The sequence below is a fragment of the Triticum aestivum genome, chromosome 6D (assembly GCF_018294505.1).
Source record: "Triticum aestivum cultivar Chinese Spring chromosome 6D, IWGSC CS RefSeq v2.1, whole genome shotgun sequence".
Classification (NCBI taxonomy): domain Eukaryota; kingdom Viridiplantae; phylum Streptophyta; class Magnoliopsida; order Poales; family Poaceae; genus Triticum; species Triticum aestivum.
The window spans coordinates 311425982-311444788 of NC_057811.1; positions in this window are offsets into that span (position 1 = coordinate 311425982).

The window sequence follows — 18807 nt, forward strand, 5'->3', positions numbered from 1 at the left end:
TCCTCTCCCCTCCCCTGTCGATTCACCTCTCGTTCCCCTCATCCGACTGCTAAATCCCTAGCGCAATCTCTCATCCCCTTCCCTGTCGCTTGGATCCAACAGTTGCATCCTCGGCTCCCTTTGATCCAATGTCCGGCGCGGGTAGCTCATTGGGGGGCGGTGCGGGTTGGCTTCCTTTGATCCAATGCCCTGATTGCAAGATTCGCCAGATTAGGCGGTTTGAGTCCACCACTGAAAAGCATCCTGGGTGGATCTTGTACAAGTGTATGAATCATAAGGTTAGTACAAGAACATTGACTGGATGTTGTTGTTCTTAATTTGATTTTCAGATTTTTTTTTCTTGATTTGATTTTGAGATTTGTTCTTGATTTTGTCAAATAGGTAGGGAAGAAACCTTGCAACTTTTGGCACTGGGAAGCTAGTTAAATTGATTATTTGAAGGTAAATGGACATCTGAGAGGTGAATCTGTGGATAGTAAAGTAGTAGAGATGAAGAAAAAGAAGAACACGACAGAAGTGGATCCTCAAGATATGATGAAGATGCTGCTGCTACTAAAATCACTTCCTGGAGATGTTGGAGATGTTACAGACTTGATTGCTGTAATGAAGATAGCAGTTGTACTGCTATTTGCAATTCTCTTTGTGTTAGTGTTAGTTCTAGTTAGGATGTGATTGTTGTCAATGTTGGCAATTGCTAAGTAAGAAGGAGACTTTTGTGTTGTTTGATGTCAGTGGTAATAGAAACCTTTGTGCCAGTAATATTGTGGAGACAACTTTGTTGTTGAAAATTAGATAAGTGGAAAATGTTTCTTCCCTTACTGAACATGCATTTAATAACATGTTGAACACTGACAAGAAGGAATAAGACTGAAATTTGAAAATTTGCAGTTGATAACACAGAACAGTACTGAACTGAACATGCATTTTACTGTTGAACAAATGAAGAACATGAATTTGATAACACCATTTCTTTAGCATAACAGAAACTGGTCATTCATAGCTCCTTGATAACACACATAAGTATTTCAAAAGCATACAGTACTGAAAGGTTCACATTTTAGCATGTCTTAACATCTAGAAATTGCAAAATACTTCATCCATTGCATTAAATGGTCATTCAGGACCTGAATTCATCAAACATGTTAACTTTCTTGTGCTTATTTGCTGCAGCAGCTACTTTCTTCTGCAGTGCAACAATTTTCTTTGCTTCTGTTGCTGCTTTCTTCTCTTCTGCAGCCCTCTTCTTTGCCTCCAGTAGTTCTTGTTTTTTAGCTGCTGTTGCAAGCTTCTTGGCCTCAAGTTCTTGCTCTCTCTTTTTTCTTGCCTCTGCTTTCAAAGCTTCTTTGTCTTGAGCTTTTTTGGCCTTTTCAGCTTGTTTCTTGGCAAGGGATTCACCTGCTTTTTGCAAAGCAGCAGCTTCCCTTTGTGCTAGGATTTCAGCACACCTCTTTTCATGCAATATTTCATTGGCTTGCTACTTGGCCTCCCTCATCACTTCAACTCTAGCTGCAAGATTTCCTAACCTTGTTGCAGTGCTGCTGCCTACAGATGGCATTGCAGCTCTAGCTTCTTTGAGGAAAGAGCTTTCAGGCAATGGTCCTGGCACCTTTCTTTTCCTTGGTTTAGGAGCCTGTAACAGTAGTGAAACATGAGATGTATTTCACATCAAGATCATATTTTTAACAAGGTTCAATGGATATACCTCATTTCTCATGATTTCCATCATTGAATGTGCATGAAGAGCTCCAATTGGAGGCATGTCATGTTCCTGTGTGACAACAGGCTCCTCATTTTCCTGTGTCATTGATGGTCCAGGTGCTTGTTCTTGTGTTGTAGCCTACACATTTGCAACAAGGTAAAATGGATGTATCGAGCACTGAAATATTAGCCAGAAGCTAAAATGGATGTATCGAGCACTGAAATATTAGCCACAAGCTAAAATGGATATATCGAGCACTGAAATATTTGCCACGAGCTAAAATGGATGTATCGAGCACTGAAATATTTGCCACAAGCTAAAATGGATGTATCGAGCACTCAAATATTTGCAAATGTTACCTGTGACAGAGTAGGTTCTTGTTCTTCTTCTTCAAATGTGGCTCTTGGCCTCTTCCTCATTTGCTTCTGCATAGGTTTTGCTGCAGGTAGGCCTTGCTTGAAGGCAGAGCACCCTTTCTTATTATGTCCAGGATTGTTGCAATGGCTGCAATGAATAATTGTGCCATGTCTTGTAATCTTTTTCCCTCCTTTCTTTGCTATTACCTCCTCTGGTTGCATTCTCCTATTCTTGGCCTTTCTCCCTAGTTTCTTCTCGTACAAAGGAGGCTTAATTACACAACCACCCATTTTCTGCCACTCCCTCCTGTCTTTGCAAGGCATAATAATGTGAGCATATGCTTTGGAGAAATTGCAAAGATCATAACACTTGTGCACCATTTCCTCAGGATCAATTAGTTCATCTCTATAGCAAGCTATGGAGTGGGGGCAGGGAATGCCAGTTAATTGCCACCTTCTGCATGTGCATGCCTTGAACTGCAACTCCACAATGTACTCCCTACCATGTGAAGAAACTTGGAAGATTCCCTCTCCAGCATTAGTAGGGTAACAACTATTAGACCATTCTATGTGCTTCAGAAGCCTTTTCTTGATCTTTGGGCAGATTCGACCATTAAATTTCTTAGCCTCTTGCTGCTTGTTATAATGTCTGCTTGAAAGTTGTGACTTGATTCTATCAATCATGCTGATGATTGGCAAGTCTCTAGCCTCCAAAATATATCTACAAGTATTTGAAGAGATAACACATACTTAATTCATTATGAAGAGAGAACACATAGCAAGTACATGAACAATTGAAGAACACATAGCAAGTACATGAACACATAAATGTACCACTTACTTATTGAAAACCTCACAATTGTTGTTTAGTAAAATATCACATTTGGGCAAATCAGTCTGGAATGCCCTAACCCAAGTGTTAGGCCTCTTCTCTGCAAGCCAAGCATGAGCCTCACTATCAAGAAGTCTCATCTCTTCCATATATTCTTCATACTGATCAGTTGTGGTGCACCTAGCTATCTTCCAGAGCTGGTTTTTCAGAACATCTCCTCTGTATTTCTCTCTGAAATTCTGCCAAAGGTGCCTGACACAGAATCTGTGTTCTGAGTCATGAAAATGTTGCTCTACAGCATTTGTTAGGCCCTGCAAGTTTTGTAAGTCAGTCAGTAAGTAAGTGAATATCAGACATGACAGTATGTATGTAAGTAATTATGTACATATCTTTACCTTTTGCTTATCAGACATGACAGTCCATGCTGAGGTGTTCTGAATCCCAAGATCATGTTTCAGTGTTCTCATAAACCAGCTCCAAGTGTTAGTATCTTCAACATCTACAATGCAGTGTGCCACAGGATAGATACAATCATTAGGATCCATGCCAACTGTAGACAGAAGCACACCTCCATACTTAGTTTTCAAATGACATCCATCAAAACAAATTATGGGCCTACACCCTGCAAGGAATCCTCTTTTACATGCATCAAAACTGAAGTAGCATCTGTTGAACCTTGATTCATTGTCCAATTGAATGAAAAATGTGCTGCCAGGGTTGGATCTTCTAACTTCATTTGCATAATCACAAAGCATGTTGTAATGTGCCTCCTCATCTCCATGGATTATCTTCAATGCATATATCCTTGCTCTGCTTAGTTTACTACAAGAAGCTGCCATATTCCAGTCCTTTTGCACTAACCTCCCAAAATTTCTCAAATTCATTCCTTGATCTGCCCTGAAGTACTCCAAGTACTTTTCTGCAAGATATCTAGCAGTAAATGCCTTTACTTTCCACTTCTTAGAACATTTGTGTTCATCATTGTAACTCTTGATGACCATGCAGTTTATTCTGCTATCATAACTACACCAAATGTTCCAGGGGCAGTGGGACTGACATTTTGCTGAAATTCTTTTCCTGTCATTTACTGGCAATTTGATGTCAAATCTATTTTTGCAAGCATATTCTCTCACTGCTTTTCTAAACAATTCCGGTGACTGGAAAACTTGTCCAATTTTGAATTGTGGATCATGCAAATCTTCCTTCCTAAAGATTTTAAATTTGTACTTTGCACCTGCTTCATCATCAGAATCTGGGAGCTCAAGGTCTTCTTCATCTGATCCTTGTACAGGGTCTGGCTTTGATCTAATATGAACATCAGTAGGCTCCTCCACTGTCTCCTCTTTAAGATCATCATCTAAATCACTGACATTATAATCACTATCTACAATCTCATCAGCATAGTCTGATCCTTGTTCACTCCCATTTACTTCAGCATCAGAAACTGACCCTTGACTATCATATGCAATAGAGCCATCCTCTTCACCCTGCTCCACATCTTCCTCCTCATTTGCAACTGCTTCTTCTGCTGCTTGCTCTGCAACTGCTTCTTCTATTGCTTGCTCTGCAACTGCTTCTTTTGCAGAATTTGTTCCTTCTGGTTCTTGCTCTGCAAGTGCTTCTTCTGCAGCTTGTTCTGCAGCTTCTTCTTCTGCTAGGTCTGCATCATCTGCAATGGTGACATGAGTGACAAACGTACACTGCATTTTTTCCACTGCTTCCTCCTTAATTTTCCTGTCAAATAAATCCTGCTGAATCTTCTGCTTATGCTTCTCTAGTGCTTCCTCCTTAATGATCTGAATTGGTTTGATAGGACTAACAACAGTAGGCAGGTCTGCTACAGGAAACTCTATCACATCATCCTAGTCAAACTGCCTGAAACTCTCATCATGATCAAGATACATTTGCAAAAACTTGTGCCCAAATGTTACATGTGCCCTCATGTTAAGACAGTTGTCATTGCAAGTTATCTTCACAAGACCACCTTCAGTCATTGGTTTACCAGGCATGCAGTAATACATTTGCAATCTCCCCTTCACTTCATAGCCCAATTCTTCTACCAGATCTTCTAACTTCTCGACAGTAAGTGTATCCCCCTCCACATAATCATACCACATGTTTTCTCCATTGACATATGCACGATTTTTACCAACTCCAAGGAAATAACCACCAAAATTGATGCAAAGACTGAAGTTTGATAAGTAGTCAATTTCATCTGCAGATTTACATAAAACCCTAGATTAACTGCCTAAAATCCATAGCAGAACGGAAACCCTAGCAGTAACATCAAAATCTGAAGGCAAATAAGAGCGTGCAACCACCTAATCGACCTCAAATCGATTAGATTCAGAGAGAAAAGGGGGGTTTTACAGAGGTTCAGGGGGGAAACAGGGGCTTACCATACACAGGTGGTGGGTCTCCTTCTGCTCGGCGACGAGGCGCCATGGTTCAAGTCGTCGACGAACCCTCTGGCCGCTGTCGCTCCGTCGGTGGATGCCTCCGCCGGCGGTGACGAAACCCTAGCCGATCAGCACCGCGATCGCTTCCCCTTTCCTTTCTCTTCTCCTCTGCCTCGGAGGCGTCGATGAAAAGGTGAAGCGTCTCGACCGAACAGGGGGGGGGGGGGAATGCAAAATAGCTCGGTCGCTGCTCGCTTCTTTAAGTTTTGTCGACGTGTCATGTCCAGCTGGCGAGTCAAAGCGGGTTTCTGGTCAAATCGGGCCGATACGAGCCGAAACGGTATGGGTTACCGTATAGTGACCCAGTTCAGCGAGCCCGGTGACCGTAACTTGCGATTTCGTGAATACAGTGACCAAAGTGAACCCTAGAGTCAAGTTCACTTACTGTAGATGTAATTTTCTCCGAAGGCACGGCCGCAGCGAAGCCGCAGGGGAGGTGAGGAGGAGGAGTGTCCTTCCAGTTGGTTTTCTAGCCTTTTCCATTTTCTTATATCATTTTTCTCGAAAAAAATACTTATACCAATTTTTTTAACTAGCACACCTCCATTCCCCTCAGGCTGCTCCAAGATGTATGGACTCTTAAATCTTCAAGATGTCCATCGAATAATGGATGGTGACTTTAAAGTCATCCACAATGCTAGTATCGTGAAAGTGCAAGAATACTTTTGCCACATCAGTTCGATGTTCAATAAGAGCGGTTTTAGGATCGCTGGGGTGGTGTCGAGTAGACCATGACCAGACGAAAAGGAAAATGTTTGAAGGAGGAAGAGGGGATGAGTCCCACCATGATCCAGATTTGTGTAGATAACTATTGCTTGCTGCACAATATATGTAATGTTCACCAGAACTATCCGTACTTTGTGAGATTTCTCAATGATGCAACCGTCAAATTCGTTAGTGTTACCATTAAAAACGACAGAAGGTCCTACGTCAGTCAGGTCTTCACATGGCCAATTACTTCGACCTTCAGACAAGGGACAAGGCGTCCTCCAATCGTGGTTCTCTAACATCCCAAATTTTCAATTTAGAATGTTATATATAGGTCATTCATGCATATCATATTTTATTGCTTTTCGTTTTGCGACCCTCGAAATTCTAAGCAACTCAAGGACCCACGGAGAGAGTTGGGGATTACACCGTTTTCATATTTGATTTTTTTTATCAAATATCGAAACGAGGATCATTTGTTTTAATTAATTTTCTCTCCGAAAATATTTCCTAGCAAAATATATAAGAGGGGATAATATGACTTCCTCAAAAATAATGAAATATTGGAGGAAAAATATTAAATGCAAATAAACATTTTTATTTGGATTTTATTGCTATTTTATTTGCATAGGAAAAATACGCGTTTTTCAAAATTGCATTTTAGGCCCAAATAAATGTTCACCTTGTCCAGCATATTTTTAGAGGACGGAAAAATTTATTTTGGAATTTTTGGAGTCCGTTTAGTACTCCTTTTCCTTGTTTTTCTGCGCGGAATTATTTAAAAAAAAGTCAAACCGACTTTGGGTCGCCGTGGGCGACCCGGACTCCGCCTCGCCCCCAGGCTTTATAAGCCCGCGACCCCGCCAGCCCCAGCCCACCCCAGCCGCCGCCGAACCCTAGCCGCGCCGCCTCGAGCCCCGCGTCGCCGCCGCCGGAGTTGACCGCCGCCGCCGTTTTTTTCTTCGGTTTATTTCGGTAAAGCCTAGATCTAGATCCGGTTTTTTTATTTTCGGTTTATTTCTTTAGATCGGTTTTTCCGTCGATTTATTTATTTTGCGGACGTTCGTCCGTTTGTTCGTTTAAACGAACGCCGTTCACCCGTTAGTCACAGACAGCGAACGTTCGTTCGTTAGCCTGTTCGTCAGTTTTTGTTTTTCTCGGATTTTTTTCGCGATTATTTTCGATCGCGATTTCTGATCCGATTTTCGTTCTAGTTTATCTTTTCGCTCGTTTATCGGAATCAGGCGATTCAAGCGCCTAGATCTTTGTCTCAAAGCCCTCTTTCTGTTTAATCAACTTGAACAAGATTTTGGTACTGTAAAATTTGACTTTAGTCCAGATTAGTAGACGGGTCTTGTTTCTTTTGCCGTTTGAGTTTCGTTGCTCCGTTTGATTTGATTCTTTCTGCAAACCGGAGTTCTTAAGTTCAACTTTCTGGTTAGATCTTCTTATTTGAGTTTTACCCGTGCATCTTTGCTTGATTGCTTATGTATACTATTGTTTGTTTGCGATAGAATTCTCGGAGTGCGAAGCATGCTACTACGAGTCACTAGGTTTTGCGGATCGTCAGCAAGGCAAGTAACACATTGATCATACCCCTCTATTACCCAGTTTTTATGCATTAGATACAACCCTCACACATTGCATGAGTAGGATCTTTTAACTTGTGGGTTTGGGATGTAGATGTTGAGGTAGAACCTATTACCTGTTTTATTATCAAACCCTTGGGAGTTACTTCTACGTTATGCTTATATTGCCATGCTATGCTCGTAGACATGGATTGGGTTTGAGAGTATTCCATGACAGATGTGAGTTGTTAATTAATGGTTCAACTTAAGGTGGCAACTTTAATACACATCTGGGTGGATTGTTGGTTTGGGCACATGGGGAATCCAGTGTTGTCCTAGGAGATCCCGGGGTATCCGTGTGATCATCCTACGGTCCGCCACCCAGGCTCAAAGGGATCGTGAGATTATTCATGCTAGAAACTTCCGTGTGCAGCCACAAACCATTATGGGCTCTGGCATAGTTGAGTATGTTGTGTGACCTCTTTCAGTGGTGGGCTAGCAGATGTAGAGGGAAAGTAGGTGTAACTATCCACCCGGAGTAAAGAGTTAATACTTCTGAAAGACTGTGTCTCGGTCATCCGTTTCTCAAACACCTTGTAGTGCGAGAAATCCAACAAAGGCGATCGAGTCTTGTGGGGAAAAGTGCGCAAACATCTGCAGAGTGTACAATCTAATCATGGTTAGCCGTGTCCCCGGTTATGGACCTCTTGAGTATCTAGTACTTGGATTTTCCTATTGCATCTCATCACTCTAAATTAATCTGTTGGGTTAATAAATAACTTTAATTGGGATTGAGATGGGGTACCACTCTCAGTGATGTTTCAACTACCATGATAGTTAAATAAAATTTATTCCTTTGTTGTAGGAAAAAATTGGCTTTTCGCAAAATCATATAACCATAGAGCCTCCACCAGCCATATATGCATGTAGTGATAGAATTTTCTGTTCATTGCTCTACTGTGTTATATTGCCAGCATATTCCATGTGCTAACCTGTTTTCGGGCTGCAACATATTATGTTGCAGACTTTTCAGACGACGAGTAAAGGTGCGATAGGTCGTTGTCATGCACACAGCTATGCCGTTGGAGTTGATGGACTCACTTTATCTTCCAAGCCTTCCGTTGTTATCGTGTTAGATGGCCTTAAGCCATATTTATTGTAATAAGTTCTCTTTTGAGACATTCGATGTAATAAGTGTGTGATTGCTACTCTGTTATAAATCCTTCGAGTACTGTGTGTGTCAGCATTACCGATCCAGGGATGACTGAAGCATAGAGACTTGACCGTTTGAGGTCGGGTCGCTACAAGATGGTATCAGAGCACACGCTGAATGTAGGACACGACCACTAAGAAAAGCCATAGGTCACTCTTCTTTACTCATTTCTGACTCCTCTCCATTTTCTACTCTTTAGGATGGCAGACTCGAGGAACAAGTTTGCACAACCGGATGAAGACACCCCCTTTGGACGACACTTGAAGGAAGTCACTAGATACCTGAACATTGGAATACCAAGCTTCACCGGGACTGTCGTGGAATTGTCACGGCAGATGTCCTCGAGCTAGGACTTAGTCGTGGAGCCATTGCAACTAGGAAGCTTGAAGGGGTTAATGCGGGACAAGGAACACGAGGGTTATACTGGTTCGGCCCCTTACGGTGAAGGTAAAAGCCTACGTCCAGTTTGAGGTGGTATTGATTAGGGTTATGATCACCAGGGAGCTAAACTGCTATGCCCGGCTCTCGATGAGATTGTTCTTGCCCCTAAACCGCTGCCGGGTCGTCCCTTTATATAGGGAGGCTGACGCCCAGCAGCCCTTAGAATCCCGGCCGGCTCATAAGAGCATCCGGCTTGGACTCTCAATCATACTTGCCTTGCACTACAAGTTCTACCATAATAACAATTGTAACTACGGGCCTTAAGCCATATCCGGGTCTTAAGCCCATCTCTGGCCCACCGTCTTCAAGCTTGGCTCCGGGTTCTGGTAATGACCCTTAGAGTAACCTGGCCCCTCCTGGCGGGTGACTCTAAGGTCTATATCCTCAACATTAGGCCCCATATTGATTTGAGCCGGCTCATGTCAATCTTCAACTCTTCCGACATAAAAAATCTCCGGCTTACCTTTCATGTGAAGGCCATAACCCGGCGTGACGTCATCCTCTGGACTCCGGATAATCCGCCGTGACGTCATCTTTCATTAAGCCCGTTTTTTACTCCACCAGATCCGCAACGGATCTTTGCTTTACTGTCATTCCGAAAATCAAGGCGTCGTGGGGGGGAGATAACCACGCCGCGGTCTCCTTGAATCTCGCGCCCACTTATGAACCTGCCTTATAAATAGGCCGGCCTGACGGGCTCTCAGCCACTTCCTCTCCATCTTCTTCCTCGTGCCATCGCCCCTCTGCCCGAGCTCTGCTACTGCCGCCGCCGTCGTCTCGCCTCCGGTCTTCGTCAACCTTGGCCGCTGCATCACCCTGATTCGGACCAGATAAACGGCGGCGATCTCCGCTCTTCTCCAGCTCCGGTGAGTCTCTTCTGCCCTGCTAGAACAGATCTGCGGTAGGGTTCAAATAGTTCGTCCGTGTTCTTCGCCATTGTCCGCAAGCTTCGGCAGTTCTCATAGTTACTGCCCTTATTTGATCTTTAGCCTTGTATAGAACAAGTGCGGCGGTTGTTTAGGACTCATTTCAAATGCCCGTAGATCTCTTTCTACTGCATAAAGGCTTCGTTCGAGCTCAAGAACATCTGCTCGTCATTTTCTAGGTCTAGAAAATTTTCATTTCACCCGACCATCTTGATCCAAAAAAGTTACTGCAATATGCGAAACCTGTTTTACCATACTTAGTAAAAACTGCAACCATTGAATCTTGGCGGCTTACAATTCCGGTTTAAAGAAACCACGCGCCGTAGAATCTTCCGACTTAAAGAAAACCATGCTTCGTAGAATCCTCCGGCTTAGCTGTGATAAGGCCGTAGATAATCAATTTATTCTGAATGCCCCTGCGGCTTAAATAACCCACTGTACCTGAGTATATATCATTAGTCCCCTTCATAAGCCGCCACCTTAGTTTTGAACTGTAGATCTCCGGCTTATAATTAACCCGGACATTTTTCCTTTTTGTCATAGACCGCCAACTTTCATCATGCCTCCCAAGGCTCCCATCACTTGCAACTGGATGAGGTCCAACTTCACCAACGAGACCCTAGCCAATTTTGTTAAGTCCGGATATCTGCCTAAGAAAGAAGTCATGTCCTACCGTGCCCCTGACCCGTCAGAAGAGAGACCACAGCCAAAGGACGGGGAGGTAGTGATTTTCGCGGATCACATGAGCCGGGGCTTCGCACCGCCCGGCTCAAAGTTTTTTAGGGACGTGCTCAACTTCTTCGACTTGCGGCCTCAAGATATAGGGCCCAACTCCGTATCCAACATCTGCAATTTTCAAGTCTTCTGCGAGGTTTACCTTGGAGAAGAACCTAGTCTGCTGCTCTTCAGAGAGCTTTTTTACTTAAACCGCCAGAATGAGTGCGCCAACGGACCAAGTCTGGAGTTAGGTGGCATTTCCATCCAGCGGCGTAGGGACTGTCTTTTCCCTTACGCAGAGCCGCCGAGCCACCCCAAGGACTGGAACATGACTTGGTTCTACTGCCAAGACACGTCCCCGGCTGATGAAAGCCCGCTGCCCGGCTTTCGCCCAACACGTCTGGAGCCGACTCACCCACTGTCGGACAAGCTGACTCAAGCGGAGCACCAGCCTCTGCTTCCTACTATCAACAAAATCAAGGCCCTCCTGGGCAACGGTCTGAACGGAATCGACCTGGTCCGGGTCTGGATCTCATGGCGGGTGATCCCATTGAGCCGCCGCCCCGGCTTAATGTGTGAGTACACAGGGCGAAAGGATGACCCTCAGAGGCACAGCCGCAATGATCTTCCAGAAGACGTTGCAGAGGAGGAGACCAAGGCTCTTTTAAACGAGAGCCTGGCAGACTGCGGAAGGACCGGGTTAGCCCCCTTCTGCAAGACCAATCCAGCCCCAGCGGTAAGCCGCTGACTTTAACTTTTTATCTTCGTCTGCATATAACCTTCATCTGAACCGTTTTAAGAATTCATCCTTATATTTTTCAAGCTGATGATAAGTTCTGGCGGGTCAAATATGACCATGAGGCAGCCAAGAAGGCCAGGAAGGCGAAGAAAGCCGCCAAGAAAGCCGCCCCTCGCAAAAAAGGAAGCAGACCTACTGCTTCGGAGCTGATGCAATTAAGCGACAGCTCCGAGTCAGAGGTAACCCCTAAGCTCCTAAATTCTTGCTGTAATTGTTGTTTGTTGCTGTCCGCCTTATCAACACTTGCTCATTGACAGGATGACACCGGCGCCAGTAACCCGGTGGTTGAAGAGGTAATGTCACTTTCCTCCGACTCGGAGCCCTTGCCACAGCTGAAAGTCCGAAGGGTAACCCGAAAAGTAAGCTTTTCACATCCTTTAGCTTACCAAGACCCTCAATTTATTTCGAAGCGACAGGTTCATGAAAGCCGGCGTCACACCCAGACCAACAAGGACACCGATCTCTCCGCCGCATTACCCGACGCAACAAGGAAGCGTCGAACTGAGGTTTTTTCTCACTTGTACCCTTTTCATCCGTTGGCGGGTGTTATCCGTCAGCCACTCAATTCTTCTGACTCCAATTACCAGGAGACCTCCCCCTCTTCGGGTGACTCCATGCAGTCAAATCTGCCAGCTTTAAAGACCGCACCCGGGTAACAACAATCATCTCATGTTATTCTGATCTTTACTCATATTCTTTGTACTAACCTTTGTTGTTCTTTCAGTGCCCAAGCAAAGCTCACCAAGAGGGTGAAGAAAACCAAGTCGGCCGGAGTGCCGGATTTGCCTGAGCCGGCGGTGACAGTCCAAGAACCGCCAGCTGCCTCCGCCCCCGAAGCCACCACTCCAATGGACACGGCACCTGAAGCCACCGCCCCAACTACCAAGGCAACGACCGAAGCTTCGGTTAACCCGGAGGCCTCCGGCTCAGCTCCACCAGCAGACGACCCGGACGTGGTAATCACCCAGACGGAGTTTGTTGAGCCGGGGAGACCGACCGTGTTGGCCAAGTGCTCCGCTAAGGGGGAGTTGCTGCAGCCCCACCGGGCGAATCTGGACCTCTCCAGCTACACCAACCTGAGCATTGGAGAGCTCGTCTCCGGCTACATCAGCCAAGTACACAAGAGCCGGGACACCGAGATCGCCATGGTAAACCAGATCCAGCAAAAATCTGAGGTAACCTTCTGCCATCCTCTTACTTACTGCATAGTTACCTTTGCCATGCTAGCCCCCAAGTCGACGACTTATGATTTGAATATGTTGTAGACTTAGGTTCCGGCTTACTCAATTGAGCCGGCAGTATGTAGATAGATACGTTCAATATGCATTAGCCCCCAAGTGCCAAGTGTCTTTGCTTGGAAAGTGCTTGGGACTTATATAGTAACTGCTCATGTCATAACCCGGAAATTATACAGGCTGTTGGCAAGAAACTAGAGGCGGACCTTGCGGATCTCAAGAGCCGTCTGAAGACGCAGGAGATGGAGACCCGGAAGGCAAACGCCAAGTTTGTATCTAGCATCGCCGCTCAGGAGAAGCTGAAGACAGAATTTGATGCTGAGCGGAAAGCCTGGGCCGAAGAGAAGGCCGCACTGGTGACCCGGGCGGAACAGGCGGAGAAGGCTCTCTCTGAGAAGACCGCCGAGCTCTCCGGCCTAAAGCGCCAGGTTTCCCAAATGGTGGCCGCCATCTTCGGTAAGTCGCCTCACCGGCTTTCATCAATGTTAGAATGTTTATATCTCATGATTCATCCTTGTCGCCGACTTACTTGATTCTGTTAAACAGGTCCCAGAAGTGCCAACCTCAACCAGAGCATGGTCACCAAGCTAAAGGCCGTGTATACCCTGGTGGAGCAGCTCTACACCGGGTCACAGCGTGCCTTAGCTGTGGTGGCTCTATCCAACGAGGTGCCGACTCACTTGGCAGAAGTCCTGCGCCGGCTCGCCGTTCTGCCTCAGCGGATCCAAGAGCTGCGACGGCTTCTGCGAGAGCCGGAGCGATCGCCGCGCTGAGCCGGGCCAAGGCATTCCTGCCGGAGTTAGACCCGGCGGACATCGCCCTTGGCTATCCAAGCCTGAAGGAAGACGGCTCAGCTTTCGATCAGAAGGACTTCGCAGCGTGCGTGAAGGCTGTACGCCCGGTGGCCACCCTCATCGGGAACGACACAGACCTGACCAAGTACCAGCCGGGTTATGACGCGGAGAATCAGAGGATTCCAACCCCTCGCTATGAAGCCCTCAACCTGATCCCGCAGGCTCGTCAGCACACCTTCGCCCCGGACATTGACCCGGCCGGGTTGATTGACGAGGAAGCCCAATTCGAGGCTCTCAGCGGCATCGACTGGAAGTCATCAACCTTCCAGGTCTTGGGATCAGCCGGAGGAGAGGATAGGAACGAGCCGGAGACCTCCACTCAGCGGGCATCGTAACTCGGCTGGCGGTTTACCAAACAATGCTCCACCCCTTATAAACTTGATGAATTTTGTAATAGAGTAGGTGCAACAGTTTATCTCTGTCGTGCCATCGTGCACGTATTGAATGCCAAGGTCTTTTGAAGTTGTCTCCTTGATGTTTCGCCGGGTCATAATTATCCCTTTGTTTTTCTCAACCTCAAAGAGGTGCCTTTCAGTATCCTGCATAGAAAGGCAAATCACAAGTCTCGAGGCGGCTTACCGCCCTGAGAATCAGGTGTTTTGGATAGATAACCCGGAATATGAATCAAAAAAGACTGGCCCTCAATTATACCCTTAACACAACCGTAATGACATACTTAGCAGCTTGTGAGCATACTTCCGGGTTAGATAACCCGGGTAACAAGGTCGATATCTTAACTCCGATTTACTTGCCTTAATGACGCTCATGATGTTCAACTAACACTGTAAACCAAAGGTAAGCCGGCAAAGTGAAACCTGGCCGTACACATCTTGATATAATCAGAGTAAACTTGTGATAAAGCAGAAGAACTAAGGGGCTTCCGGTTCGAATACGACCAGAGACCCGGCCCAAAGGGGTTAAGCTAAGATTCGGATACGATCATATAGCCCCCAGTGGGTGTGGCGATGCCAATCAAGAGGGTACCGACAGCTATGTTCTCTTTGGTTTGAATACGACCCATGTTTGAATAGGAAGCCCCCAAGTGATTTTAAGAATTGTTTAACGACACTGATTCGGATACGATCCACGTCGGTTCTCAGAGGGGTTAAACTATGATTCAAATATGACCAAAGGTAACCTCCCAATGAGCTCGGCACTTTGCCAATCAAATGGGTATCGACAGCTATGTTCTCTTTGGTTCGAATACGACCCATGTTTGAACAAGAAGCCCCCAAGTGACTTTACTATTTTATGGCTAGATTCGAATACGATCATAAGCCGGATCCTCCGTTAAGTCATCATGTAATCTTATAATAAAAACAACACGTGCATATTTGGAGGAGAAAAAAGGACAGAGGTCCTGCTTTTATTGCTTATCATAATATATACATAGCTGAGAGAAATATGTACACCACGAGAGCCGGTGGCTCAAGTGTAGTAAGGCCGAAGCTGAGCTATGTTCCACGGCCGACGGGTCTCTTCCTCCGACTTACGTGAATCTTTGTGCTCCCGAATGTCAATGAGGTAATATGACCCGTTGTGCAAGTTCTTGCTGACCACAAAGGGCCCTTCCCAAGGTGAAGATAACTTGTGAGCATCTGTTTGATCCTGGATCAGCCGGAGCACAAGGTCGCCTTCCTGGAAGACTCGGGATTTGACCCGGCGGCTATGATAACGGCGCAGGTCTTGTTGGTAAATCGCTGACCGGGCTGCTGCCAAATCACGCTGTTCGTCCAACAAGTCGAGAGCATCTCGGTGCGCCTGTTCATTATCCGTCTCAACATAAGCCGCCACGCGAGGTGAGTCGTGACGGATGTCGCTGGGAAGGACTGCTTCTGCTCCATAAACCATGAAGGAAGGCGTGAAGCCTGTAGATCTGTTAGGAGTAGTGTTGATGCTCCATAAGACGGAGGGCAATTCCTCCACCCAACAACCCAGCGTCCGTTGCAAAGGGACCAAAAGCCGGGGCTTGATGCCCTTCAGAATCTCCTGATTAGCTCTTTCAGCTTGACCATTGGATTGCGGATGAGCCACTGAGGAAACATCAAGTCGGATATGCTCTCGTTGACAAAACTCTTCCATGGCGCCTTTGGAGAGATTGGTGCCATTGTCAGTTATAATGCTGTGCGGAAAGCCAAAGCGGAAAATCACCCTTTTCATAAATTGAACTGCCGTGGCTACATCGCACTTGCTAACTGGCTCAGCTTCTACCCACTTTGTGAACTTATCCACTGCCACCAAGAGGTGGGTCTTCTTATCTTTGGACCTTTTAAAAGGCCCAACCATATCAAGCCCCCAGACCGCAAAGGGCCAAGTGATTGGGATCATCCTCAGCTCCTGAGCCGGCACATGAGCCCGTCGTGAGAACCTCTGGCAACCGTCACATTTACTGACCAAGTCCTCTGCATCAGCATGAGCCGTCAACCAATAAAAACCATGACGAAAAGCCTTGGCCACAAAAGACTTTGAGCCGGCGTGATGGCCACAATCCCCTTCATGGATCTCACGCAAGATCTCTTGACCTTCCTCAAGGGAGACACAACGCTGAAACGCTCCTGTAACACTGCGATGATGTAACTCGCCATCAATAACAATCATTGACTTGGCCCGCCGGGTTATTTGCCTGGCCAAGGTTTCATCCTCAGGCAACTCGCCCCGGGTCATGTAAGCCAGATATGGCATTGTCCAATCTGGTATGATATGGAGAGCCGCCACGAGTCGTGCCTCCGGGTCCGGGACAGCCAAGTCTTCCTCCGTAGGCAACTTAACCGAAGGGCTATACAGAACATCCAGGAAAGTGTTAGGCAGCACCGGCTTTCGCTGAGAGCCTAGCCGGCTTAAGGCATCAGCCGCCTCGTTCTTCCTGCGATCAATGTGCTCTACTTGGTAGCCCTGAAAGTGCCCAGCAATGGCATCAACTTCGCGGCGATAAGCCGCCATTAGCGGGTCCTTAGAGTCCCACTTGCCGGATACTTGTTGAGCCACCAAATCTGATTCACCGAAGCATCTTACCCGGCTCAAGCTCATTTCCTTAGCCATCCGAAGACCGTGGAGCAAGGCCTCGTACTCAGCCGCATTGTTAGTGCAAGGAAACATCAACTGTAGCACATAATGGAACTTGTCACCTTTAGGGGAAGCCAATACAACACCAGCCCCCGAGCCCTCCAACTGCCTGGACTCATCGAAGTGAATAGTCCAATATGTGTTATCCGGCTTCTGCTCAGGCACTTGTGACTCTGTCCAATCATTGATGAAATCCACCAAGGCTTGAGATTTAACAGCAGTGCGTGGCACATATTTGAGACCATGAGGTCCAAGTTCTATAGCCCACTTAGCAATTCTCCCTGTGGCCTCTCTGTTTTGGATGATGTCACCAAGGGGGGCAGAGCTGACCACAGTGATGGGATGACCCTGAAAATAATGCTTAAGTTTCCGGCTTGCCATGAACACACCATACACAAGCTTCTGCCAATGCGGGTACCGCTGCTTGGACTTAATGAGCACCTCGCTGACATAATAAACCGGCCGCTGAACTGGATGTTCCTTACCCTCCTCCTTGCGCTCTACCACAATAGCCACACTGACGGCTCGTGCGTTTGCCGCCACATACAGTAGCAAGGGCTCCTTATCAACCGGAGCAGCAAGGACTGGGGGCTCTGCCAGCTGCTTCTTCAAATCCTCAAAGGCAGTATTAGCTGCATCATTCCAGACAAAGTTATCAGTTTTCTTCATCAACTGATATAAAGGCATGGCCTTCTCACCCAAACGGCTTATAAACCGGCTTAAAGCAGCAAGGCGACCCGCCAAGCGCTGAATGTCATTTATACACGCCGGCTTAGCCAGGGAGGTGATGGCCTTGATCTTCTCCAGGTTAGCCTCAATGCCTCTGTCAGAAACCAAGAAGCCCAAGAGTTTGCCTGCAGGAACACCAAAGACACACTTGGCCGGGTTAAGCATCATCTTATAGACCCGGAGATTATCAAAGGTTTCCCTTAAATCATCTATCAGGGTTTCCTCTTTTATGGACTTAACCACAATATCATCCACGTAAGCGTGAACATTACGCCCAATCTGTTTATGAAGACAGTTCTGTACACAACGCTGGTAAGTCGCCTGTGCACACTTGAGTCCAAAGGGCATGGATACATAGCAGAAGGCTCCAAAGGGAGTGATGAACGCCGTCTTCTCCTGGTCCTTAACTGCCATCTTAATATGATGATAACCGGACTAAGCATCCAAGAAACTCAAACGTGCACAACCTGCCGTAGCATCAATGATTTGATCAATACGGGGGAGGGCAAAAGGATCAGCCGGACACGCCTTGTTCAAGTCCGTGTAGTCCACACACATCCGCCAGGTGCCGTTCTTCTTGAGTACGAGCACCGGGTTAGCCAACCACTCTGGGTGAAAGACTTCAACGATAAACCCGGCCGCCAAGAGCCGGGCCACCTCTTCACCAATAGCTTTCCGCCTCTCTTCATTAAACCGCCGAAGGAACTGTCTGACCGGCTTAAATTTGGGATCAATATTGAGAGTATGCTCAGCGAGTTCTCTAGGTACACCTGGCATGTCAGAAGGTTTCCATGCGAAGATGTCCCTATTCTCATGGATGAACTCGATGAGTGCGCCTTCCTATTTTGGATCCAGATTTGCACTAATGCTAAACTGCTGAGATGAGTCACCTGGAACAAAATCAACAAGCTTAGTCTCATCAGCTGATTTAAATTTCATTGCCGGCTCTTGTTCTGTAGTTGGCTTTTCCAGAGAGGACATATCTGTTGGGTCAACATTGTCCTTGTAAAACTTCAACTCCTCTGTAGCACACACAGATTCTACATAAGCCGCATCGCCTTCCTCACACTCCAGAGCCACTTTCCGGCTGCCGTGAACCGTAATGGTCCCATTGTGACCCGGCATCTTGAGCTGCAAGTACACATAACACGGCCGTGCCATGAACTTGGCGTAAGCCGGCCGTCCAAATATAGCATGGTATGGACTTC